A 26,452-nucleotide genomic window follows, 5' to 3' on the forward strand; every position below is an offset into this window, starting at 1 on the left:
GAAACTTCTCTCATTGGATTACATCCTGAGTTCTTGTGTTTATCCAATTTCTTCGGGGAATTCAAGTCTGATGCCGACAAAAGCCAAAGGGAACGCTGGTGCACAGGGGCACTGCCTTCCCAAGCTGACTTTTGTAGGAGATAAAGCCTTGCCCTGGGGGAGACCTGTGCTCCCCCAGCCATGGCAGAGGAAGTGGGGAGGGTCGGAGGACAGAGCCTCCTCTCAGGTGACCTCAGAAACAATGTGGACTCCTACTTGATTATCCACTCAGGCCTACAGAGTGGGACCAAGAACCAGGGACAGGCGGGTCTGTGAGGAACTTTCAAGGCACTTCTCCCCGTGACACCGGAAACATCCCAAAGCACAGAAGATGCTTTTTCTCACAGTTGATTCTAGAGCCAAGTCTATGCTGGCTTTCTACTAAACACATATTTCTAGGAGGAACCAGAGAGGCTATAGAATATATACATAGGTGAAGTCATTTTACCTTTTCTCCACCATAGAAAAATATTGAGTTAGCCAAAAAGTTAATTTGGGTTTTCCTCAATAATAAAATAACCGACACTTGTACAAACTATCCAAGAGCCAGGCACTGTTCCAAGAATGTGTGCGCACACACACATCATCATCATCATCATCAACATCGTCATCCATAAAATAGATATATTATCATTATTCCCATTTTACAAAGAAGGAAACTGAGGCTCAGAGAGGGACACAACTTGCTCAAGGTCATGCATCTAGTAAGATGGCAGAGGGGGCTCTTGTACTCCCGGAGTCTGGCTTCTGAGTTTATATTTCCTACCATCTACTCTACTCATCTAGTGGCCCCTGTCCCATATAAGCCATAGGGAGTAGACCCCCTGGGACCCAAATAGGGTATAATATTGGTCTCAAGGCCCTGAAAATTCCAGAGAAGATTTGTTTAGTCAGACTGTGGCAACTTATTTCTTATCCACTGGCCAGAGATAATATAAAGTGTGCCAACTTAGAGTCTATATCTCTTCTGAAGAATTTCAGAAATACAACTCTTCAACTTCTAGAAGAAAGAAAGAATTTAGCTCACTCACCCACCCATGTTCACCACATGCAATGCACTTTGCTGGGTTCTAGAGAGATGATGATTCAGCCTCAGTGGTCCCTACGCTGTGAGAAAGGTGGTCCCTGTTAGTCCCAGATGTGACATAATGGGGGAAAGATGGAAGGATGCATCACCAGGTGAGGGAAGGCCTGAGGTAGGGAGACCCTCCTGCCCTTCACCTGCTGTGTAACCTCACGTTAACCCTCTGGACCTCAGTTTCCATGGCTGCAAAGTGAAGGGGTGGTTCAGGAGACTACTTAAAGAGTGCTTCTAGCTCTAAAGTTTGATGCTAACGGTGGTAGCTGTTAATGCTATAAAACATTTACATCTTCTGTACCAGCCATTGAGACAGGCTCTGTCCATATATCTTATTTTTCAAACAGGCATGAAAGACAAAATGCAGCAAACAGTGAAGATGATTCTACTCAGGCTATTGCAATAGGAAGAACATTCATTAATGAGGAAGGTACAAATGAAAAGGAAGGACCCTGAGGTTTTATGGAGGCAGGAAGACAAGGGAGTCATCGCCAAGTCTTTTGGGAGTCAGATGAAAGAATTACCTTGGAATATTCCATGGAAGACAGACTGGTCTTTTGTAGTTACCCATTTGCAGAACAAACATGGTGAGGGTTTCCTTAGCTGTTGCTGTTTTCCAGAAATGTAGAGCTTATATACTGTCTCAGGGGCCACATACTTCTGTGATGCACAAATGTATAACCCCATGGTACCTAAAACCACAAAATAAACATGGAAAATCTTCCTAAAGTATCTATTTTTACTTAAAACTGTGGGGGCAGTATCAATATTTTATATAAAACAAACGCCTTAAAAAGGAATGAAAATACGTACAATTTTAAAGTTTAAATCTTAAAGAGATTTTATCCTTAAATAGGGCCCCTTCTCTCTCTCTCAGCCATCGGTGTATCTCTATGAAAAAGTTTGAGAAGCACTGGTCATTTATTCTCTGACTAAATTATCAACAACAGCTCTTAGGTCATACATATGTTTTTTTGTCAGTACTTTGTGGGGGTGATGATGTTATCTTTTATGTGATGTTTTGTTTCTTCATGTGCCTCTATAACTTTTCCCCTAACCTCGTAATTTTTTTAATGATGTTTTATTCTGTAATATTACAGAAATGTTGCAAGAATAGTACAGAGAGTTCCTGTATACTCTTTACCTATACACTCCTTTTCTGCTAATGTTACCATCTTACATAACCATGGTATTGGGTTGGCCAAAAGGTCCATTCGGGTTTTTCCATCTCAGCTTATGAAAAACCCAAATGAACTTTTCGGCCAACCCAATACACTGGTTAAAACTAATATAATTAACATTGGCCATTACTTAGGTAAACTACAGACTTGATTTAAATTCCACCAGTTTTTCCACTAATGTTTTTTCACTGTTCTGGTATCTAATTCCACATTGCACTTAACATAAATGCCTTTTGATTGACTGAAAAAATCTCATGAAGCCTACTAAGTGCCAGTGGGCTTCCCTGGTGGCTCAGATAGTAAAGAATGTACCTGCAATACAAAAGACCCGGGTTTGATTTTCCTGGGTTGGGAAAATCCCCTGGAAAAGGAAATGGCAACCCACTCCAGTATTCTTCCCTGGAGAATTCTATGGCCAGAGGAGCCTGGTGGGCCACAGTCCATGGCATCACAAAGAGTTGGACACAACTGAGCAACTAACACACACACAAGTGCCAGGCACCACCCTACGTCTTGGGAACCAATGAAACCAACCGTCCTGGGTTTATAGCATATAAAGGACACTCACCATGGGGAAAGCAGCCCCTTGTGGTTCTGTGTTACCCAGACCTGAGGAATCTTAACTATCAAAGACTGTGTGTGTGGATCTGAAACCATCTGCAAATAGGTGTGCCAGCTCTGGTACACACCCATGGGTCTTCACGTAGAAGGCCCCGGGTGCTGACAGCAGTGGGGTTCCCCCAGCTCCTGCTCCCCAACTCCAGGCAGCATTTCTGAGCCATAATGTGACCCCCATTGGTCTCTGCATTGGGCAGCCCCCTTGGAGCCCAGTACTGAAAAGTTAGCACCTTTGAAATCAGATAAAGAGCATCAAGCCACAGCTGTGTTTGTTTTATAAATTAAAGGGCGAATCATTAAAATAATTGTTTTCCTGAAAATAAAGATATTAAACAAGTCTCCCTTCTCCCCTGCAGCCTCCCTCTTCTTTTCCCAATTTGTCTGCAAAGGACTCCAACTTCAGGTTAAAGAGCAAAGAATTATCTCTGTTTCAATCTTAGGGACTGGACTGGCTCCATAACAGTTATAATCTCTTATCTGAACCCGCCTGGAGGCAAGGGGCCCAGTAGAGCTGAATTCTTTTCAGCATTAACTGCCATTCAAATGGATTCAGAATAGTTGAGCTTTTCCTTTAACGATGGGAGCCCTCAAGGTGATTCTCAAACTTCCCTGTTTAGTATTGCTTTTCCCCTAATTTCTCTTCTGTAGGAGGTTTGGTACATGTTGGGGATTTAAGATTTTCATACAGAAAAGGAGAATGCGTGTAAAAAGGGCTTAGAAAATCATCTAACAAGTAAGTGCTCCATAAATGTTATTATTACTATGTGGGCTTCCCAGGTGGCTAAGCAGCAAAGAATCCAACTGCCAATGCAGGAGGTGTGGCTTCAGTCCTGGGTTGGGACGATCCCCTAGAGAAGGAAATGGAAACCCACTCCAGTATTCTTGCCTGGGAAATCCCATGGACAAACGAGCCTGACGGGCTACAATCCATGCAATTGCAAAGAGTCAGACATGATTTAGCAACTGAACACACACGCATTGTGACTCTATTGAAAAAGATCTATGAGAGACATTTGTACCTAATTTGGAAGTCAGTGAGGAGCCTTCAGGGTTTTTCAGGAGAATGATACGGTTGGATCAGGTAGGTGGTCCTTAAGGAGCTTAAAAACTAGTAAGGTCTTGGGATTTCCCTGGTGCCTAAGACTCTGTGCTCTCAACGCAGGGGTCCTGGGTTCGATCTCTGGTTCAATTCAGTCGTGCAGTCGTGTCCGACTCTTTGTGACCCCATGGACTGCAACACGCCAGGCCTCCCTGTCCATCCCTGTCCATCACCAACTCCCGGAGTTTACTCATGTCCATAGAGTTGGTGATGCCATCCAACTATCTCATCCTCTATCGTCCCCTTCTCCTCCTGCCTTCAATCTTTCCCAGCATCAGGGTATTTTCAAATGAGTCTGTTCTTTGCATCAGGTGGAGTTTCAGCTTCAGCATCAGTCCTTCCAATGAATATTCAGGACTGATTTCCTTTAACTTTGACAGGTTGGATCTCCTTGCTGTCCAAGGAACTCTCAAGAGTCTTCTCCAACACCACAGTTTGAAAGTATTAATTCTTCAGCGTTCAGCTTTCTTTACAGTCCAACTCTCACATCCATACATGACTACTGGAAAAACCATAGCTTTGACTAGGCAGAACTTTGTTGGCAAAGTAATGTCTCTGCTTTTAAATATGCTTCCAGGTTGGTCATAACTTTTCTTCCAAGGAGCAAGCCTCTTTTAATTTCATGGCTGCAGTCACCATCTGCAATGATAGGGAGTCCAAAAAAATAAAGTCTGTCACTGTTTCCACTGTTGCCCCATCTATTTCCCATGAAGTGATGGGACCAGATGCCATGATCTTAGTTTTCTGAATGTTGAGTTTTAAGCCAACTTTTTCACTCTCCTCTTTCACTTTCATCAAGAGGCTCTTTAGTTCTTCACTTTCTGCCATAAGGGTGGTGTCATCTGCATATCTGAGGTTATTGATATTTCTCCCGGCAATCTTGATTCCAGCTTGTGCTTCATCCAGCCCAGCATTTCTCATGATGACTCTGCATATAAGTTAAATAAGCAGCGTGACAATGTACAGCCTTGACATACTCCTTTCCTGATTTGGAACCAGTCTGTTGTTCCATGTCCAGTTCTAACTGCTGCTTCTTGACCTGCATACAGATTTCTCAGGAGGCAGGCCAGGTGGTCTTGTACTCCCATATCTTTAAGAATTTTTCACAGTTTGTTGTGATAAACACAGTCAAAGGTTTTGACATAGTCAATAAAGCAGAAATAGATGTTTCCGTGGAACTCTCTTGCTTTTTCAATGATCCAAGGGATGTTGCTACTTGATCTCTGGTTCCTCTGCCTTTTCTAAATCCAGTTTGGACACCTGGAAGTTCATGGTTCACATACTGCTGAAGCCTGGCTTGGAGAATTTTGAGCATTACTTTGCTAACCTGTGAGTTGCATGCAATTGTGCAGTGGTTTGAGCATTCTTTGGCATTGCCTTTCTTTGGGATTGGAATGAAAACTGACCTTTTCCAATTCTGTGGCCACTGCTGAGTTTTCCAAATTTGTTGGCATATTGAGTGCAACATTTTCACAGCATCATTTTTTAGGATTTGAAAGAGCTCAATTGGAATTCCATCACCTCCACTTTGTTTGTAGTGATACTTCCTAAGGCCCACTTGACTTTGCATTCCAGGATATCTGGCCCTAGGTGAGAGATCACACCATCATGATTATCTGGGTCGTGAAGATCTTTTTTGTATAGTTCTTCTGTGTATTCTTACTACCTCTTCTTAATATCTTCTGCTTCTGTTAGGTCCATACCATGTCTGTCCTTTATTGTGCCCATCTTTGCGTGAAAATTTCCCTTGGTATCTCTCATTTTCTTGAAGAGATCTCTAGTCTTTCCCATTCTATTGTTTTCCTCTATTTCATTGCATTGATCACTGAGGAAGACTTTCTTATCTCTGGTAGGGAACTGTTAAAAAATCCTGCATGCTGCAACTAAGACCTGGCGAATGCAAATAAATAAAGATTAAAGAAAAAAAAAATAGTAAGATCTAAATCATGCATACATAACAAGACATAAAGCAGGGAATCTAGTAAATATCTAATAATTATGCATTCATTTCACCTGCGTGATGTCATTTTAGCCTCATATCAAGCCTATTCAATAGCCGTTATTTTATCCCCAATTTACAGATGGAGTAATGGATGTTATGAAACTAGAAAAAGTAGAGCTCTGAGCCCAGGTGGTCTCCACATTTTCCTTTCTCCCAGAGAGGTGTGGTGGGAGTCCTCCGTCCCCATCCACTCTCCACCCAGCTCCCTCACAGCAGCATCTGTTGGTGTCTCTCTTCCCTCCAGACTGGAAGCTATTTAAAAGTAGAGTCTATGTAGTCCCATTTCACCTCGAGGGGCTAGCACAGAGTCCACCTCATGTGGATATTCAATAAAAAACAGTTTAAATAAACAGGCAAAGGGATGCGAATCTCGGGCATCTCTGCCTAAGAACTCCTTGTGTGCTTGTTGTGTTGATTCATCTCATGCTCCTGTTCTCACTTCTAGGACAACAGACTCTGTGGCCTATTTTACCAAAACGTCATGGACAATTAGCAATAGGAGCTCTAAAATGCTCAGAGAATGCAAAAACACAGCCAGGGTAACTAACTGTGGTCAGTGCCTCGACCTCTGTCATGAAAGAAGATCCTTAATTTTTTTTAAACAGGAAAATAAAGAGCCTTCCCCTTCAAGGAAGCATGGAGGTTCTACCCCATGAGCAAAGGCTGATGTGGCCTGGGAGATGAAGTCTGAGAGTCAACTTTAAGCCTGGAGGTCAGTCTACAAAGAAAATGTGCTCTGAGGGTCATTTTTGTGCCCAGGTGAGACTTAGAGAATTGGGGTAGACCTCAACCACAGCCGCTCTTCCCCAAAACAAGACGTCACACTTAACATTGAAAAAAAAAAAAAAAAAGAATAAACAACCACAAACCTGGTAGGGTAGGCAGTGAATAGAAGAAAATGAACTCTCCCAGGCAACATTAACAAAATGGACTCTTCCAGTCAACATTAGAAATTCTTATGGGACGATCCAAGACTGAGCTCAATTTCTGGAGCCCCCTCCAGGCCTCCGAATGACCCACCAAAACATCCCTAGGGAGAAATCACAGGAGCAAAATGACAGACTGACAGAAGAAGGCCACTTTGCATGGCTAAATAGCAACAAAGCCCTCCATTTTAAAGGTACAGCACTCAAGACTTCCCTGGTGGTCCGGTGCTTAAGGCTCCCCACTGCCAACCCAGGGGGCAGGGTTAGATCCCTGGTCAGGGAACTAGGATCCCACATGCCCTGTGGTGCCACCAAGAGATACAAATAAGTAAGGAAATTTGGAAAAAGGAATATAAACTTGACATTATAGATTATATGATTGTACACCTGAGATAAGCAAGAGAAATAAATGGGAAAGCAAGAAGCATGGAAACAGTATGGGAACAACAACAAAAACCACTTCTGAAGGACAAAAGACGGCATCAGCAAATGGAAAGGCATAGTATGTAGGACAGGAAGACTAAATATCAAAAATGTAAATTCTTCAAATTCCCTCTGTAGTATGAGTCCAATAAAAATACCAAGAGGACTTTAAAAAAATACAGTACTCAACGTGCTCAAAGTGAAAAACCAAGCAACCCCTAGAAAAGGCACAAAAAGCAGTCTGAGCCAGACCAGACTTCCTGGGGAGGAGGCAGCCCGAGGTACCAGCAGCTGGGTGGGAGCCTGATGTCCCACTTCCTTTCCTCCATTTGCCCCCCCAATTTTAGCTTTATGGAGATACAATTGAAAAATAAAATGGAAGATATTTAAAGTGTACATTGTGGGGGGGTTGATAGGCATGTAAATGGTGAAAGGACGGTCCCGATCTAGTTAGTGAACACATCCATCACCTCACCCTCACATAGTCATCTTGTTTGTAGTCACTCAATCATGTCTGTTTGCAATCCTATGGACTGTAGCCAGCTGGGATCCTCTGTCCATGGGGATTCTCCAGGCAAGAATACTGGAGTGGGTTGCCATGCCCTCCTCCAGGGGATCTTCCCAATCCAGGGATCAAACCCAGGTCTCCCTCATTGCAGGCAGATTCTTTACTATCTGAGCCACCAGGGAAGCTCCTACTCTCTTAGCAAATTTCAATTATACAATAGTGTTATCAACTGTAGTCACCATGTTTTACATTACAACCTCATGATAATTTTTTTAAAAAGTGAAAAATATCAAACATTCAAAAAAGTAGAGAAAATAATACAATCAATCCCCATATACCCCTCATCCAGATTCAACAATTATCAGGATTTTGCCACATTTGTTCTGTCCCTTTATTTTGTTTCCCCCTTTGCTAAAATGTTTTATTTAAAGCAAATCCAAGAGAGCAAGTCCTTTTATCCTTCCATGCTTCCATATGCGTCTCTAAAAGAAAATAAAGCTGTTTCTGACACAACCACAACACTAGTATCATGCCCCCCCCAAAATAAACAATAATTATTTGGTATCCTCTAATACTAAGCCTCTCCTTGTGACTAGAAGAAACGACACCTCAGATCAGAATCAGGGCTAAGGAAAAGCTCTCCCCTCGACCCCCAGGCATGCTGTTTATGGGAGAAGAGCCACTAGCCACATGTGGATTCTCCAAGCCTCAATCCAGAGTCTTTGCCCTGGTTTCACAGGATAGATACTTCCCAGGCAAGTGGGATGGCTCTCTTTAGATCAAGAATTATTTTGTATTATTTATTTTTATTTATCTACTAATTTGGCTGTGCCAGGTCTTAGTTGCGGCATGCAGAATCTTCCATCTCTGTTGCAGCACTGAATCTCTAGTTGCAGAATCTGGTTCCCTGACCAGGGATCGAACCCAGGCCCCCTGCATTGGGAGCATGGAGTTTTAGCCACTGGACCATCGGAGAAGTCCCTAAATCAGGATTTTTGCCCCATGACCTGACCTCACCCCTGAAGCACTGTGTTTGTTTCTCAGAGCAGTTGCTGCCCTGAACTAATGTTAGGCCTAGTTCCCCACTTCTTTCAAAGGAGTTGCTCTTGGGTCTTGGATCCCTTTCTACACTGAATCCCTAGCTGACCAGCTGGTGAGTGAGCCAAATTCATTAACCTATCAACCCCCAGAGGAGGCCCTGCAAAGATAGACAGAGTAGGCATGAAGGCCCCACACTGGGTGCCTTTATCCATCCATCCACCACCCAAATATTCACTGAGGGCCAATGAAGACCAGGTACTGTTCTAGTTACTGTAACACTGCAGTGAGCCAAACAGACAAAATCTGTCTACATGGAGGTTACATTCCACTGGAGGATACACACAATGAACGGGTAACTGCATAAGACCCGAATGAAAGGGTCCAAACAATGCACTGCGTAAAATGTGGGTTATTGTGGAATTAATGAAGCGGAGACAAACGTGCTATGGAGGACAGGAACCAATCCCCAAATGCTCTGTCCAGGTCAGGTTAGAGCAAGATGTGAGTGTGATTAAAAGGCCTGACTGAATATTAAATAACGTAAACGAAACTACTGAGAAAAAATAATAAAGCAAGGCAGAAGGATATAAAATGTCAGGGGAGGTTAACATTTTAAATAGATTAATCTACACAGTAAGTAGAATGCCTCACTAAGAATGTAACTGGAGGATGGGAGCATACCTCCCCAGTGACTAGTACAGAGAAATCCAGAAACACTGAGGAGTCGGAAGAGGAAACGGAGGGTCTCTGAAAAACCTTCAGCAAGCAGAGTTAGGATTTCAGTCTCTAAGGGACCAGAAACTGATCCTCCAGCCATTGATGCTGTCCTTTCAGGCATCCTTTCAGAGTCAGGGGCTTCCCTGGGGGTCACCTGGTAAAGACTCTGCCTGCAGTGCAGGAGACCTGGGTTCAATCCCTGGGTCGAGAAGATCCTCTGGAGAAGGGAATGGCAACCCACTCTGGTATTCTTGCCTGGAGAATTCCATGGACAGAGATGGGCGACTGTCCATGGGGTCGCAAAGGGTCAAACATGACTGAGTAACAAATACTTTTTTTCAGAGACAGAAGGAAGGTGACACTCCAGGTAGGTGGAACAAGACAGGAGATGGTTCAGAGGTAAGAAAAAGCAATGCGTTTTTGGAGGATACGCTTTCTGGACCGGGTCTTGAAGCAGGGGTTAAGCTAAGCCAGGGAAATGAAAAGTGTGAAAATCCAAGATCAGGAAGAACAATTTTCTCTTTGGAAGTCCTTGGACGCATCGCAGGTTTGAGACGTGTAAGAAAGCCTGGCCAGAGGACTGCTTCTAACGAGCTGGCTGTGGAGGTGGGAGGGCTGGGCAGGGTGGCAGCAGGTGCTGGGGGCCGCCCTGGCCCCTTTGTCTCTCCAAAGATGCGTGGGAGGCAGCGAGGGCCAGAGGTTTGCTCAGCTCCTGAGCATTCCTGTTTATTCTTCTTCCTTTAATAATACAATGAGCTCATGGTCCCCAGAGGTGCCAGGAATGAATTAGCCATTCAGCTCACTGCAGCAAAACCACGGAGCATGAATGTCCTGCAGCAGGTAGGTCCCAGCTGTGTGTCTGAGGACAGCCAGGTGACACCACGACATACACACACACACACACACACACACACACACACACACACACACACGGTCTCTGCCTTCCAGGAACCAACAACCTACCCATTGGCTCTACCGGCCAAGCAACAGGGGTGGGGCAGGGGTGGGGTCATGGCCGCTGGGGGAGGGAGAGGGAAGCCAGGTTGGCTGTTCAGACTACCAGGGAACAAAATGTTCCACTCCTCTTTGGAGGAAAATAATCCAGGAGATTCATTTCCTCTTTCTTTTTTTAATCTTCTTGCTTGCTATGGCACAGCCTCAGACTCTCTGAGGAGAGACACACTTAAATCACCTCTTTCTTTCCTACGTCTCAGCTCTGTCCACACTCCCTGCATGTATGTGAAACCCCCACGCTTACCCGCAGGAATCCTCATTCCTAGCCAGCTCTGCTGAATCTTGACCTGCTCTTATCTAGGGGTTCTCTTGAGCCCCCACCTTTCCACAGCACCCTGTGGAAACCCACTCCATGGTCCCTTTATTCTGAATTTTCCCCTCACTTTAACCCAAACCTGCTGACACCGGTCACCATCCTACCACTCACCATCCTACCACTCACCACCTTGCCTCCTCGTGGGTCCCCAAGACAAAAGGGGAAGGAAGAGCAAGTCAAACCTTGCCAAATGGTCACAGTCACTAGGTCCTTATCATCTGGTCACACCATCTTCTCTGGGTCCCCACCACTTCCTGGTTTCCATTTTCCCTTTAAGCATCCTCAGTGACCTCAGCCTTCAGGTCAATGGCCTGTTCAGTACCCTGACCACTCTCTTCTCTGCTCTACTCTACCCTGGTGACCTTGTCCCATGGGATGGGGGCCACAGCCAGACCACGTTTCACAGTCTGCCTCCCCTCAAGACCTGGAGAATGGTGCTGTCTTTTAAACCACAGCTTCCTCACCTGCTGACAGTCCCCACTGCCTCGCCCTTCCTAGACCAGGTCTTATCCTCACGGAGTCCTCTCATTCCTTGACCCTTCATAACTCACACAGTCTGACATCCCTCTTTTGTCTACACCTCAACACACACACATGTCCGCACACACCTCTCTGGGCTCTACCATGCCTTCTCTCCTGGTCTCCTTCCTTGCCACTGATAAACACTGCTGAACCCAAGGAAGAAATACTCTATGCAAAACTACCTTCTCTTCCCAAAGGATACTGATATGTATTGTGCCCTGACTACTGCCTAGATACTATTTTGTTCCAAGCTTTTCTTGTGGATTGTTTCACTTAATCCTCACAATAACCCATGAGGGTTATACAGCTAATACTCCCATTTTACATGGAAGAAACTGCCAAGCACAGAAAAGGAAATGAATTTGTCCAAGATCATGCAGTTGGAGGCTTTTTTACTACCATCAGCCACCTCTAGCCCCCATGATATTGTTTTGCCTTAGTAAAATGGCAGTAATCTTGTGCCTACAGATTTCTTGTGACTCATTCAAATCTGTTGTGTGCTTCACACAGTGGAGGAATCAATAAGGACATGTTGCTGCTGTTGTTGTTAAGTCGTTCAGTCGTGTCCAACTCTTGGTGACCCCGTGGACTGCAGCCTGCCAGGCTCCTCTGTCCATGGGATTTTTCAGGCAAGAATACTGGAGTAGGTTGCCATTTCCTTCTCCAGGGGATCTTCCTGACCCAGGAATCAAATCCAGGTCTCCAGCTTTAACAGGCGGATTCTTTACCACTGAGCCACCCAGGGAAGCCCCTAAGGATATGTTGGGAGTATTTAAATTACAAAAATCTGACTTGTGCATAAAACTTTAGATCACTCAAGTTCATGAAATGACTTCCAAAAGTGGGATAGCTAAAAAGAGGGATGTTTGGATGAAAGGCATAAGCATGCATATTGGGAAAAAATGTTTCTATTATACTTGGATTATCAGACTGTAAAATGTTGATGACATTTTAATGCTCACTCAGACACAAATTTCCAAGCGTTGATACACATAGATCCATTTAAAAACAAAATCAATGCTTGGAATAATCAGCTTTGCAAATATTATCAGAAATTTCTGAAACTCGATTCTTTATGTGATCCCAGGAAATGTGACATTTTGTGTCTCTAAAAACTGACCCCTGGAACAAGATAGCCAGAGATTTTAAAAAAAGAAAAGAAAAAAAAACTGTTATGCTCAGTTAACATAAGCATACAAATGCAGGCTTTGGTGCTGAAGCAAAGGATATCTGAGAACTATTGGGATCTTGATTGGCTTGTGGTTTACCAGGAAGTCGTCATTCTCCCTGCCATGTGGAACAATGGCATAATGACATGCAGAAGCTCTGTCATCACACTGAAAAATACCCTCGACCACTGCAAGAGAAAGTTTCAACTGGATACGTGTCTAGAATTCTGTCTTCTCTCTCTTCTCTCTCTAGTAATTCCTCCAACATCAAGGCAATTACAAGTATACAGCAGCTGCTCCCTGCCAGCCAGGTAACCAGAGTGACCCAGCTCTCTGAATTGGTCAAATTTACTAGCATCTCACATGCTAGTAAAGTAATGCTCAAAATTCTCCAAGCCAGGCTTCAGCAATACGTGAACCGTGAACTTCCTGATGTTCAAGCTGGTTTTAGAAAAGACAGAGGAACCAGAGATCAAATTGCCAACATCCGCTGGATCATGGAAAAAGCAAGAGAGTTCCAGAAAAACATCTATTTCTGCTTTATTGACTATGCCAAAGCCTTTGACTGTGGGGATCACAATAAACTGTGGAAAATTCTGAAAGAGATGGGAATACCAGACCACCTGACCTGCCTCTTGAGAAATCTGTATGCAGGTCAGGAAGCAACAGTTAGAACTGGACATGGAACAACAGACTGGTTCCAAACAGGAAAAGGAGTACATCAAGGCTGTATATTGTCACCCTGCTTATTTAACTTATATGCAGAGTACATCATGAGAAACGCTGGACTGGAAGAAGCGCAAGCTGGAATCAAGATTGCTGGGAGAAATATCAATAACCTCAGATATGCAGATGACACCACCCTTATGGCAGAAAGTGAAGAGGAACTCAAAAGCCTCTTGATGAAAGTGAAAGTGGAGAGTGAAAAAGTTGGCTAAAACCTCAACATTCAGAAAACGAAGATCATGGCATCCGGTCCCATCACTTCATGGGAAAGAGATGGGGAAACAGTGTCAGACTTTATTTTTCTGGGCTCCAAAATCACTGCAGATGGTGACTGCAGCCATGAAATTAAAAGATGCTTACTCCTTGGAAGGAAAGTTATGACCAACCTAGATAGCATATTCAAAAGCAGAGACGTTACTTTGCCAACAAAGGTCCATCTAGTCAAGGCTATGGTTTTTCCTGTGGTCATGTATGGATGTGAGAGTTGGACTGTGAAGAAAGCTGAGCACCGAAGAATTGATGCTTTTGAACTGTGGTGTTGGAGAATACTCTTGAGAGTCCCTTGGACTGCAAGGAGATCCAACCAGTCCATTCTGAAGATCAGCTCTGGGATTTCTTTGGAAGGAATGATGCTAAAGCTGAAACCAGTACTTTGGCCACCTCATGCGAAGAGTTGACTCACTGGAAAAGACTCTGATGCTGGGAGGGATTGGGGGCAGGAGGAGAAGGGGACAACAGAGGATGAGATGGCTGGATGGCATCACTGACTCGATGGACGTGAGTCTGAGTGAACTCCGGGAGTTGGTGATGGACAGGGAGGCCTGGCGTGCTTCGATTCATGGGGTCCCAAAGAGTCAGACACGACTGAGCGACTGAACTGAACTGAACTGAACTGAAAAACCAAACACAAAACAAAAAGAAAACTAACAAAAAGACAGTTCAAGGGTAAACACAAGAAATAGGGGAATATTTTCAGAAGTGGCTGAGGACCAGTGACTGCACAGAGTCAGAATAAGGCACACTGGAGCGTGTGCACCAGTAAATGAAGAGAAAGAACCACCTTTGCAACAGATGGGGAGTCAAACCCAAGTTCCAGAGATCATGGCAGTTGCAGCTCTGGCAAAACCTGTTATGCCCAAAGCAGCTTCACTTGTCTTTTAAGAACAGATGTCTCTTAGGAGTCAAGTGTCTGAAGGCAATTAACTAATCCTAACTCAGTGGGCCACTTAAGTATGTCTGCTTGGCAAGCAGCAAATGCTTCCCAAAAGGGTGATGGCAGAGTACAGTGGAAAGAAAATAAGCCGGAAACTGCAGAGGATGTGGGAAGACGGGCTTTCCAACCCTTTGCTGGGGAAGGTGGACACCATGACATGTTTGGCAAGAATCAGGCAGTACCTATTGAAGTTCCAAATGCACAAGCCCTTGGTACCAGCATTCCCACTCTGGGAAATTGAGCCTTCAGAAATGAAAGCACTCGACAGTAATATCATGTGAACAAGGCTACTGAGCGAGTGTTGTGTGCACGACCAAGCAACTGGAAACAGCCAGTCTCTCGGTATAGGACTGACTGGGTGTGTGATGGGCCTCTGTTGGCTGCCAGCTCATCACCATCTGTCCCCTTCTTCCTTGCTAACAGAAATTCAATTTCCTTTAGGTATTCATTCTCCAGGAAAGGGGACCTGCAGGCCCAGCCCCAGGGGAAAACCCATAATAGTCCAAAGTGAAAGAGATTTGAGATCTGTGGCTCCACTCTTGTCCCACCACTTCCAAGCCCTATGAGCTGCGTGTCTTCTAAGATTTGTACCAACTTAAATGGCAATCCACTCCAGTACTATTGCCTGGAAAATGCCATGGACAGAGGAGCCTGGTAGCCTACAGTCCACGGGGTCGCAAAGAGTCGGACACAACTGAGCGACTTCACTTTCCTTTAAATGATTATAGATTTTGAAAATGGCTCCTGTGTATATACGTTAAACAGGCCCACAGTCACACTTGCTCCTTAACCCCAGACGCAGCCCACCAGGTCCCGACTATGCCTATGCGCCACCTGTCCCCTTCCTCATGAGAATCCAGTAAACCAGCACTTTACCTTCTAAAAAAAAATGCTAACGGCTGTAGGACCAGCTGCTCTCGCTTTGGAAGGGATTTCTCTGCCTTCCCAGAGTTTTCATTACGAAGATATTCCATGCGTATCTATCACCTTTCCAGAGGGGAACATTTAAGATTTGCTTTCAGATCCCAGTCACCGTCTCTGCACTTATGACCACAGCTGCTGATGTAATTTGAGGAGATGTAAACACTTGCTGGCCTTTCTCCATTTATCCCCATTCTTCTCTCACTGTCCGTTTCCTCTCATACCCCTATGATTTTCTCCTTTTCCTGACATTAACTCTGTTGCCTCCACTGCCCCGTGCTCCTTAGTTGTCTCTGAACACTTGGTTTTTCTGAAATGCACTTTTCCATTCTCTGTTCATACAAAACTGATGGCTTCTTCTCCAGTGAGCTAGGAATTAGCAAAATGTGCCCCCAAAGCTGCTGTTGCATTTTCTTTTATCCAGAGATGTCATTCTGGTATGTTTGTGTGTGGGGTGTGTGTGTGTGTGTGTGTGTGTGTGTGTGTGTGTGTATGTGTGTGCATACACATGAGTGTATTTTTAAAGACCTGAGGCTGCATCACTTGAGGATGAGCTGGTATAATGAACTCACAGAACCAAACTTGATCTATTCGGTTATAACAAAAAGTTGTTTTCTCCCAAGAGTAGCTTTGAGGCCTGGACAGAGGAACAACAGATTGGGGAACAAGCAGAGATGAGAGGGGATCCCAGCAGACCTGGGAGAAACACTGGAGGTGGCCAAGGTTAAAAAGAAATGGGACTTGTTGCCACTTTGCTCTTGGGATGCAGGACTCTAGGACTCCTGCCCTCAGCCACCCTTCTCCTGCCTGACTTCACGTTCTCTCCAGAGTCTGAGGCCAATGACCCTCAAGGAAATGTCACAGAGAGCACCTAGGTGGTGGAGTCAGACAGACCTGGGCTTGAATTTTAACATTGCCCTTTGCTATGGCCTTGGGAAAGTCACCTCTCTGAGCCCCAGGGGCCTTCTCTGTGAAGGGGGAATGAAAAAGAAAAAAAAAAATTCATATGGAGACCCCAGCTCCAGGAGTTATGGGCTCGGCTGCACAGGCCTCAGAATAAGGGTTTGCCAAAGGCTAGGGGCAGCTCATTCTGCCCTAAAGGAGACAATTAGCCCTGTTAAAGGGAACACAAAGCCAACCCTTCACAGTAGGCATTAATTGCAGCCCTACCGTAGGAACTGGCTGGTGCATCGCTCTGCCCTTTGACAAGTTTGTTCTATTTTTGTCAGGCTCCGGTCTAACCCTCTGACTCTAGGTCTGCATTTCTCCCTGGATGGACAGTTATTTCTTTTTTTAAGAAGGCATTTGTCATTTGGTATGCGCTTAAGCGAGAGAAAACAATTTGTCTCCATCCATTCACATTGCAGAAGGGGCCCAGCTTAGCCTCCCCCACATTATGGCCTGAGGTTCCCTGAGGATTTCCATGGTGACCTGGAAGAGAGACTGGTGTCTCAACCCAGATGCTGCGCTACTTGTGTGACCACAGACAGGGGAGAGACCCTCTGCTTAGGGCCTTGAGTGTTCACATGAAATGAAGCATTGGAAGAGGAGCGGTCTGCAGTTTCTTCCATCACAGGCCAATCTTGCCACATCCAGGCTCCTCCACTTCTCCACGAGATGACTGAGTCTGGGTTGCTTCCATGTAGAAGGGCCTCTGCCCTGCACCCCTATTTCCTCCTTATCTGTGACTGTGTCCGGAGAGCTAGGTGATCATGTATTTTAGAGAGAAAAGAACTCGCTCAACCATGCCTCCCAGGGGTCGCAGGAGGCCAGGCCAACCGTGCTCCTGCCCGTTCCCTTATAAACACGGAGCTCAAGTGGCAAGGGGTCCTCATGCTCCACTGAAATTCACACAGACCTCCCTGCAGCCTGGTCTCAGAAAGTTAACAGCCTGTATCCTCTGCGAACACCTGATGCCAGCAGGGCTTGGAGCAGGAGGGGCGGGAGGCAAACCCTGCCAGTACTCTCTCTCAGAGCCACAAAACTTGTAGCAGGAGGGCTGAGAAAAGATAAGCATAACGTTTTCATGGATCACAGGGCAAGGGGGAGAAGACATGGCTCCTCCGTTGTGTGCTGACAGCTAAACTACCCTGTCCCACCACTCCTCAGCTGGTCCCACGACCCGGGCCTCTGTCCACGGCCCCCTTCCCTTCAATAGTCGGCATTGTTGGGGGAATCTCGTCCTTTTGTTTTTCCATCCATTTGTACCTCGGCTCATTTGTTTTCCATTCTTGAGAGCAATTCATCTGCTCCTGGGCCCCACAAGGTCTTTCTCCCCTTGATTCCTAGACAAGATGCTTGGACAGGTCCATTGTCTTAACAGTGACCGACTCGCGGCATTTAGTAAAAGTCGTGTTTTAAAAAGAAAACCCAATGGAGATTCCAGCTTCTATCCATGGTAACTTCTGGGCGGTTCGGTGCTGCCGCTGCGTGGCTCAGCCTTTGTCTTCTTGTCTTCATCTGGGCTTTGGCATAGACCAAGTTCCACAGGGAAATCTGGGGAGATTCCCATGATGCCAGGACAATGGGCAGAGTTCTCGTCTGTTCCTCTCTGCCATCCCACGGCATGGTAAAGGCATCGGAAAATTATTCCATATTGAGAATGAAGGGGAGAGGGTATGAGGTCTTCTCTCTGCTGCCCTGTGGACAGACAGCCCTCTGTGTCTGTTCAAGAGAAGTGGATCAGAGGACAAAGAGAAAAAGCCAGTGGGGTTCAGGACGGTTTGGATCCAGTTTATACAAGGGAGAGGCAGAGGCTAAGAAGAGGTGTTACAAAGACCCGGCCCAGAGATCCCAGAGACGGCCCTCATCGTGCAGGGTTTTGTCAGAGCGCTAGCAGGTTTTGCCCTTGGTGCCCCAGAGAAATGACTGTTGCTGGGATGATTATGGGTGCAATTATCCCAGTTATTAATTCTCCACTGACTGTGGGAGTGGAGGGCGTGTCCTGCCCCATCCATGGGCTCTTTTGCTTCAGGTTTCCATTACCCCGCAGAGCAGGGGGCCTCTTCATGATCCACAGAACTGTCAAGACCACTAATGGCACCTCTTATCCCCAACAGAAAGTCTCACAGAATTACCGATAGAGGAAAGGATGCTGAAGAAGTGGCCAGAAGAGTCTTAAAGATTGGTTCTTCAGGAATAAAAAAAAAGAAAGGAAAATAAGAAAGATATAGCCCAAAGGGGAATTATTCTTTACCTAAGCCTCTGGTTTTCCAGGTGAAATAGCTGCAGATAAGGAAAGCATTTCTAAGCAAAGCTCTAGGGTAGCAGAGAAAGGGTCAGATACACTGCCCTCCGCCTAAGGCTTGGGGTTCATGATGTGTGGTGTAAGTGCACACACACACCTCGGTTCAGGTCCCAGGTCTCCGCGGTGGTCAGGAGATGCCACCAGCCTCGCTGATGTGTGGGGAGGCCGTCTCGGGAAGGCAGCCGGCACAAAGTTGCCTCTGCATCATGGTGGAGACTCAGCAGTCTTGGCAGAGACACCCAGTGCTGGCAGGAAATCTCAGCAGGGCGGCTTGTTTCCGCTCATCAAACACCAGTAGCTTTCACCGAGAGCAGCAGAAAATGGGAGAAATGTGTCTGATCGCATCCGGGCTGTGTGTCAGCACTTTTCAGAGGCAGAGTTAGTTGGGAGCCTAGCTTTGAAGAAGAGGTTGTTACTCTCTTCTGTCCCACAGTATCAGCCAAGGAAACAGTTGGCAGGAACTTGCTGGAAACTCAGCTGCCCTCCGCCTACCTCTGAGCAAACCGAGAGGGTCAGTTACTGAGATACAGGAGGTAATGACAGCCTTCACTCTCACCCTGCTCATCACGAAGCTTCCAATTACTCGAAAGGAAGGACTGCCCAGGAACAAGTGACTCAGGTCTCTCCTGCACCTTCTCCATGACCATCTTCCACTCCACCTCCTGACTGTTTCCCTCTTGTGGGTCACACCAAAGGCTGAGAAAGGACCCCTTTCATCAGTAGGGCTTGCACGTGTGTGGCAGCTCCCCATGGGAAAACTCAGTGAGACAATCTGAGAATGATCAGTGAATCAGTTTCCTGAAGATGCCCAAGCGTCCCCCCAAAAGGAAGTGTTCCTGTAACCAAGGACCCACAGCTGCTCCCCTCATAAGAGATCCCATGAATCTTCTCCCTGCGCAATTTCCTGCTCAGACTAGGGAAGAGAGTGGCTGTGTGGAGGACAGGATTTGTGTGCCAGAGTTGGATTCACTCCTGAAGGCCCAGCTCATATATCCAGCCATATAAAAGGACGTCTTTAGAGGTATTATGCCCCACATGCTCCAGAATGCTGCCCTGGAGAGTCAGAACTCTTTTTTATTTTTTTAATTGGAGCCTAATTACTTTACAATACTGTGGTAGTTTTTGCCATATATTGACATGAATCAGCCATGGGTGTACGTGTGTCCCCCATCCCAAACTCCCCTCCACCTCCCTCTCCATCCCATCCTTCTGCGTCGTCCCAGTGCACTGGCTTTGAGTGCTCTGTTTCATGCATTGAACTTGGACTGGTCATCTATTTCACATATGGTAATATACATGTTTCAATGCTATTCTGTCAAATCATCCCACCCTCACCTTCTCCCACAGAGTCTAAAAGTCTATTCTTTATATCTGTGTCTCTTTTGCTCTCTCACATATAGGGTTGTCGTTACCATCTTTCTAAATTCCATATATATGTGTTAATATACTGTATTGGTGTTGAAAGTCATAACTCTTAAGAAGAATGAGTTTAAAGAGATGACCAATCAGGGTGATCTCTGAAGTACCCTCTTACACATCCTGAAGTCCAAAAAGGTTATCACACAAGGAGCATCAGGACAAGCAATTCATGGGCCTCCCCAGCAGTCCAGCGGTTGAGATTCTGCCTTCCACAGCAGGGGATTCAGTTTCAATCCCTGGAGAACTAAGGTCCCAGCTGACAAGGAACCTTAAAATTAAACCAAAAAAAAAAAGACAAGCTATTCAAGACAGTGGTAGAGGACAATGTTCACCCTGTTTTATGACTTATTGTTTGTTTTCTTTATGCTTTTTACTTTTTTTGTTGTTTTTTTTGAGGTAGAGTATATACATTAAGGAGCTTCCTCGGTGGCTCAGTGGTAAAGAACCTGCCTGCCATGCAGGAGACACAGGTCCAGTTCCTGGAAGATCCGCGGGAGGATTGCATGGCAGACCACTCCAGTGTTCTTGCCAGGAAAATCCCGTGGAGGGAGGCGCCTGCAAGCTACAGTCCATGGGGAAGCACAGAGTCGGACATGACTGAAGTGACTGAGCACACGGGCACACACACATATCAAAGTGCACAAATCTAAACTAGATAGTGACGGACTTTTTACAGATACACACAGGCCTGTACCCCCACCCACATCAAGCTATAGACCTGCCCCAAGAGACTCTCTCAGGCCCCTTCCCAGTTAACCTCTAGCTCCAATACTTGGGCCACCTGATATGAAGAGCTAACTCATTGAAAAAGACCCTGATGCTGGTAAAGATTGAGGGCAGGAGGAGAAAGGGGACAACAGAGGATAAGATGGTTGGATGGCATCATCGACTCAATGGACCTGAGTTTAAGCAAGCTCTGGGAGATGGTGAAGGACAGGGAGGCCTGGTGTGCTGCCGTCCATGGGGTCACAAAGAGTCGGACAGGACCGAGCGACTGAACAACAACAACCAGGAGGAACTGCTTGTCTGCCTTCTGTCACCATGGGTGGTGCTGCCAACCCACCCCACAGAAGTGGACTCAGGACACTCTTTTTCATCTGGCTTCTTTTACCCAACAGTTTGCTTGTGACGCTGGCTCGTGTGGTTGAATGGAGGGGCAGCTCCGTCTTCCTCATGGTTGAGTTGTATTTGTTGTGTGAAATACCTTCATCTGTGTTAGTCCCTCCTGGCGTGAGTAAGGGAGAGCTGTGTGGGCCCAGGGCTTCTCCTGGCCAACCCAGAGATGGAGGCTGGAATCCAGGCCTTGGAAAGAGGAAACAAAAGGAGAAGACTGGCTGTAGAATCCTCAGGGAGGAAGGAAGGGAGCCAGCACGCGGTCTTGGGCCCTTTGTCCTGGGTGCTCCCACAGAGCTAGGAAGGACAGTTTCGGCCCAGCCTCTCTCCTGGCCCTTGCTCCTCGGCCATCACCCCCACGCCCACCCAAAAAGCCAGCTCTCCAAGGGCAGGGGGGATCCAGAGCCTTAAAGACTGCCCCACAAACCAGTATAAGGAGAGGCTCCTTATTTCATTCCTTTCCTTCTGGCTGACTAGCCAAACCAGTCGAGCATGACAACAGTCTGCCCATTAATGCCAGTGCCAGCCCCAAGCATCTGTTTCCATTTCTCTCCCATTTCCCGTGGGTGGTGGGTGGGAGCTCACTCCAGCTCCTCTCCACTTTTCCCTCCTGATCACAATCATTTGTTTTAACAGGACTGCCAGCGACTGTAGTACAAAACCCAGGCTGTGCCCACACAAAGCAGCGAGTACCAGCCGTGCCCACATCCCCAGGTTGGCCTCAAGTGAAATGAAAACAGCCCGCTCTGCCATTATCCTCCTTCCTGCTTGTCCTTCAGGCCCCTGGCTAGTTTTAAAGTTTTCCCACTGCCTGATGTGGCCTCCACATATCTGACCATCCCGCCTCTGGTTTCCAAAGACAAGTGCCAGGACCTAGTTTACACATGCCCAGTGCCTAGAAGGTCTGAAGACCAAGGAATGATTCTTTGCAAGGCAGCTTACCACAGCTGCTCTGGAAAGCAGGAAGCTCTCTCTGGGTGTGGGTTTTCTGAGGGAGTCTTGGCTTCAATCGAAACAGAAGGGAGCTTCTGAACATGTGAAAAGAGGTTGATTGCCTGATGGCAGAGCTGCCCCAGGCCACCCTTGACTATCCACTCTATCTGCCCTTTTCCACCCCAAACGATAGCCACCCAAACCCCTATCAAGGGGTCAAACACCAAGTCATCAGCCTGGTCCCCTAGCCATTGCCACACACTGAGTCTGATCCCAGGCCTAGCCTCGAAGCCTCTCTCCTTCAATTTTCTACCCATCATTCCCCCTACACACACACACTTGGCCCATAAGGCCATGCTTTACCCTTGACCTCAACCTGTGCATTCATTCAGAAGCAGAGCCACTGCTGGTGATTCATATGTGAACTCAAGGATGTTGGGATGTGGGATGCTCATGCACCTGGATTCCTAGGACCAGTCCTCCTGACTGATGTTCACTCTCCATGTGACTTTGGGCTCAGTCTCTGTGCTGAGCCTATGTTTTTACATATGCAAAATGGTGTAGAAATCAATGGACTTCCCTGGTGGCTCAGACAGTAAAACATCTGCCTACAATGCGGGAGACCCGGGTTCAGGAAGATCTCCTGGAGAAGGAAACGGCAACCGACTCCAGTATTCTTGCCTAGAAAATCCCATGGACAGAGAAACCTGGTAGTCCATGGGATCACAAAGAGTAGGACATGACTGAGTGACTTTGGGCTCAGTCTCTGCACTGAGCCTATGTTTTTACATATGCAAAATGGTGTAGAAATCAGTATCTTCACAACCTACTCCATAGAACTGTTTCTCACTGCAAAGTAACACATTTGTTGTAAATGATGCAAACAACCACAGCGTTGGGGAGTTAGGAGGTATGTAGGGGTGAATCTCAATTGTTGCTTTTTTCATCACTGGGTCCAGGTAGCTTCTGCCTGGCCAATTCCCTCCTTCACTGGAGGTTTGGTCCTGACACACAGTTCTTGGCTGTCCAGGAATAATAGTCAAGTTCCCAGGCATCAGGTCCTTACTGTATGCCAGGCACCATGCCAAGCAATTACATCCTCATCTCATTTAATTCTCACAAAATTTCTTTGAGGTAGGCATTGTTAATCTCACTGAATCTAGGAGGAAACTGAGAAGCACAGAGAGGCTAAGCAACTTGTCCAAGATCACACAGGAAGGGAACGGAGGAGCCAAGATTTAACTTTAGAACAACTTCTTTCAGTTACCAGGTTATACTGCTGTTACGAGATAAATTTATCCTCCCGAAACTTTTAAGTTGAAGCTCTAATCCTCAGTACCCCAGTCCCTCAGAAAGTAACTATATTTGAAGATAGGGCTTTCAAGACGTAATTAAGTTATAACAAGGCCATTACGGTAGGCCCTAGTCCAACCTGACCAGTGTCTTTATAAGAAGTGGGAGAGACACTAGGGATACCCTTACACAGAGGAAAGACCATGTGAGGATGCAAGCCAGAGAGGCCTCAGAAGAAACCAGACCTGCAGACACCTTGAACTTGGACTTCCAGTCCCCAAAACTTCCATTATTTAAGCCACCCAGCCTGTGGTATTTTGTTAACGCTAGCCCTAGCAACGGAGAAGGCAATGGCACCCTACTCCAGTACTCTTGCCTGGAGAATCCCATGGACAGAGGAGCCTGGTGGGCTGCAGTCCAGGGAGTTGCTAAGAGTCGGACACAACTGAGCGGCTTGACTTTCACTTTTCACTTTCATGCATTGGAGAAGAAAATGGCAACCCACTCCAGTGTTCTTGCCTGGAGAATCCCAGGGACGGGGGAGCCTGGTGAGCTGCCGTCTATGGGGTCGCACAGAGTCGGACATGACTGAAGAGACTTAGCAGCAGCAGCAGGAGCAGCCCTAGCAAACCAATACAACTCCTTCCTACATTTCGAGAATGTCCTGAACTATGGTCACTGCTCTAGGTGGCCCCACAGACCAACCAGCACTCAGAGGAGGAACGGAGAAATCTGGGGAAGAAAAGAAGGAGGAGGAAGGAAGCCACCCCGGTCTCCAGCCCTGGGCCCACTCCCACTGTCCTGAGCCCTTTTCCACCCAAGTGTCCCTGGGGCAATGTGACCCCTTGGTGAGTCCCTGCTCAGTGGTGGAGTCTCTCTGAGCCCCCTGACTTCCCCTGATGCAAGAGGACTCCCTGTATCCTAGCCAACAGGACCATGGATGCATATGGTCACTTGGGAACAAACATTGTGGGGGGATCTGTACTGAGGCAAACAAATCTCAGCACAAGGAGATGGTGTGAAGTCCTGGAAAGGAATGTGAAGGAGAGAGACCATTTCAGAGAGCTGCTACAGGCACTGGGGAAGCCTCTAGAAAGGCAGAGACAAGAGAGGCTCCCTGGGCCGGTATAGGAAGCTCTGAATAGGAACAGGCTTCAGAGCTGCCTCTGTGGCCCCGTTTCAGCCTATCCACCACATTGGCTTTCTCTCTCCCCTTCCCCACTTCCGGACATTAGCCCAAGGCCCTGGGGCTCACTGATTTAACCCAGCCCAGCAGGTCAAGAGCCAGTATTGTAAAGCTCCTCTGGTTCATGGCAACTTGTACAATCATTTCCTCTCCTCTCACTCCCGAGACCCTGTCCCAGGCCCTTATACCATTTCCCATTGCTGCTGCAACAAATCAGCACACATCTAGTAGCTTAAGACAACACACTTTTATAATCTTCCTCTTCTTTAGTCAGAAGAATCACATGGGTCTCACTGGCCTAAAACCGAAGTAAGGGTGGGGCTGCGTTCCTTTCTGAAGGCTGCAAGGCAGGATCCATTTCCAGCTTCCCACAATCCTTGGCTTGCTCCATCTTCAAAGTCAGTGGTGGCTGGACTTTCTCACATTGTATCACTCTAACTCCACCCTGCTGTCTCCCTCTATTACTTACAAGGACCCTGTGATTACACTGGGCTCCCTCAGATAATTCAGGATTATCTCTTTAAGTCAGCTGATTAGCAACCTTAATTTCCCAGTGCCAAGTAACATGACATACTCCTGGGTTCTGGGAATTAGGACTTGGACATCATTGGGAGGCCATCAATCTGTCTATTATACCCCTGAATTTACTCACTCCCCACAGAGGCCAAGGTACTATAATAAATGTATTCCACCTCCCTCCCCTTCTCTGCCATCTCCCACCTCACTTTCCCTTCAGAATAAACTCTATCGCTTAGCCCACCCCAGTATGGAAACAGCATGTCCGGGCTCTGTGTGTCCCTCTGGATCCACTGGGCACTTCCTTTAGGATGCCTGTCCATGTGGTGTGTTGTCCAAATCCAGGACTGGCCGCAGGAACAGATGGCTGCTACCGATGGCTAAGGAGGTCCAGCTAGTTCTCCTGGGCCTCCAGGTCTTACACCTCACAGACAGGATGTCCCACTGGGTTAGGAATCCCATTTCTCAACCCTTGTGACCATAACAGTCCAATCATCCAAAAGCAATTAATTTCTGAGAGACTTAAATCTGCCAAAATGTCAGGTTTCCAATCCCAGAGGCAGGGCAGGGCATTCCTTCTCCATCTTGGAGCTAGAAGACTGGTTAGCACAGAACCGTAGGAAAAAGCACTTCAGTTGTCTGGAGGGTATGTTTCCATCAGATCATGGAAGCTTGATGACTCACATTTTCCCAGCATCCAAATACTCTTGTTAAGTGGCCTGAGAGTTTCTTACTGAGTGTTTTAAATGAGTGCATCAAATATACAACCTCTTCCACCCTCACAACTCCAAGATAACCCCACATGTGTGATTTCTTCCTTCCTAGCCTATCAAAGGGGCTTCTCAGGTGGCACTTGTGGTAAAGAATCTGCTTGTCAATGCAGGACACTCAGGTTCAATCCCCGGGTCAGGAAGATCCCCTGGAGGAGAAAATGGCAACCTACTCCAGTATTCTTGCCAGGAAAATCCATGGACAGAGGAGCCTGGAAGGCCACAGTCCATGGGGTTGCAAAGAATCAGACATGACTGGGCACATACTATGAAAACCCCTCACAACAGGCACCCAAGGGCCACATCCTCGTATGCTGAAGCTTTATCTATCCCCAGGTGTCTGAATGAGCTACCAGCCTTTGGTGCAGGTGGACAAGCAGACAGGAGAATGGGGGTGGAGGGATGGGATTCACCTTGTCCCTAGTTGAGAACATTTCTGGTGTGCTGTGAGGTAGAACTACA

At 46.6% G+C, this 26,452-nt stretch overlaps 1 long non-coding RNA gene across 1 annotated transcript; it reads right to left on the reverse strand.

Annotated features, from left to right (window-relative positions):
* Nucleotides 1-1,514: 1,514 nt before the first annotated feature.
* LOC139186428 (uncharacterized) lies at nucleotides 1,515-7,045 on the reverse strand. Its single transcript, XR_011569964.1, has 2 exons — nucleotides 6,887-7,045; nucleotides 1,515-1,809 (listed from the first exon to the last, which is right to left on the reverse strand). It is a non-coding gene; the product is annotated as an uncharacterized lncRNA (long non-coding RNA).
* Between the last annotated feature and the right edge of the window lie 19,407 nt (nucleotides 7,046-26,452).

This window comes from Bos indicus, chromosome 2 (assembly GCF_029378745.1).
Source record: "Bos indicus isolate NIAB-ARS_2022 breed Sahiwal x Tharparkar chromosome 2, NIAB-ARS_B.indTharparkar_mat_pri_1.0, whole genome shotgun sequence".
NCBI classification, from domain to species: domain Eukaryota; kingdom Metazoa; phylum Chordata; class Mammalia; order Artiodactyla; family Bovidae; genus Bos; species Bos indicus.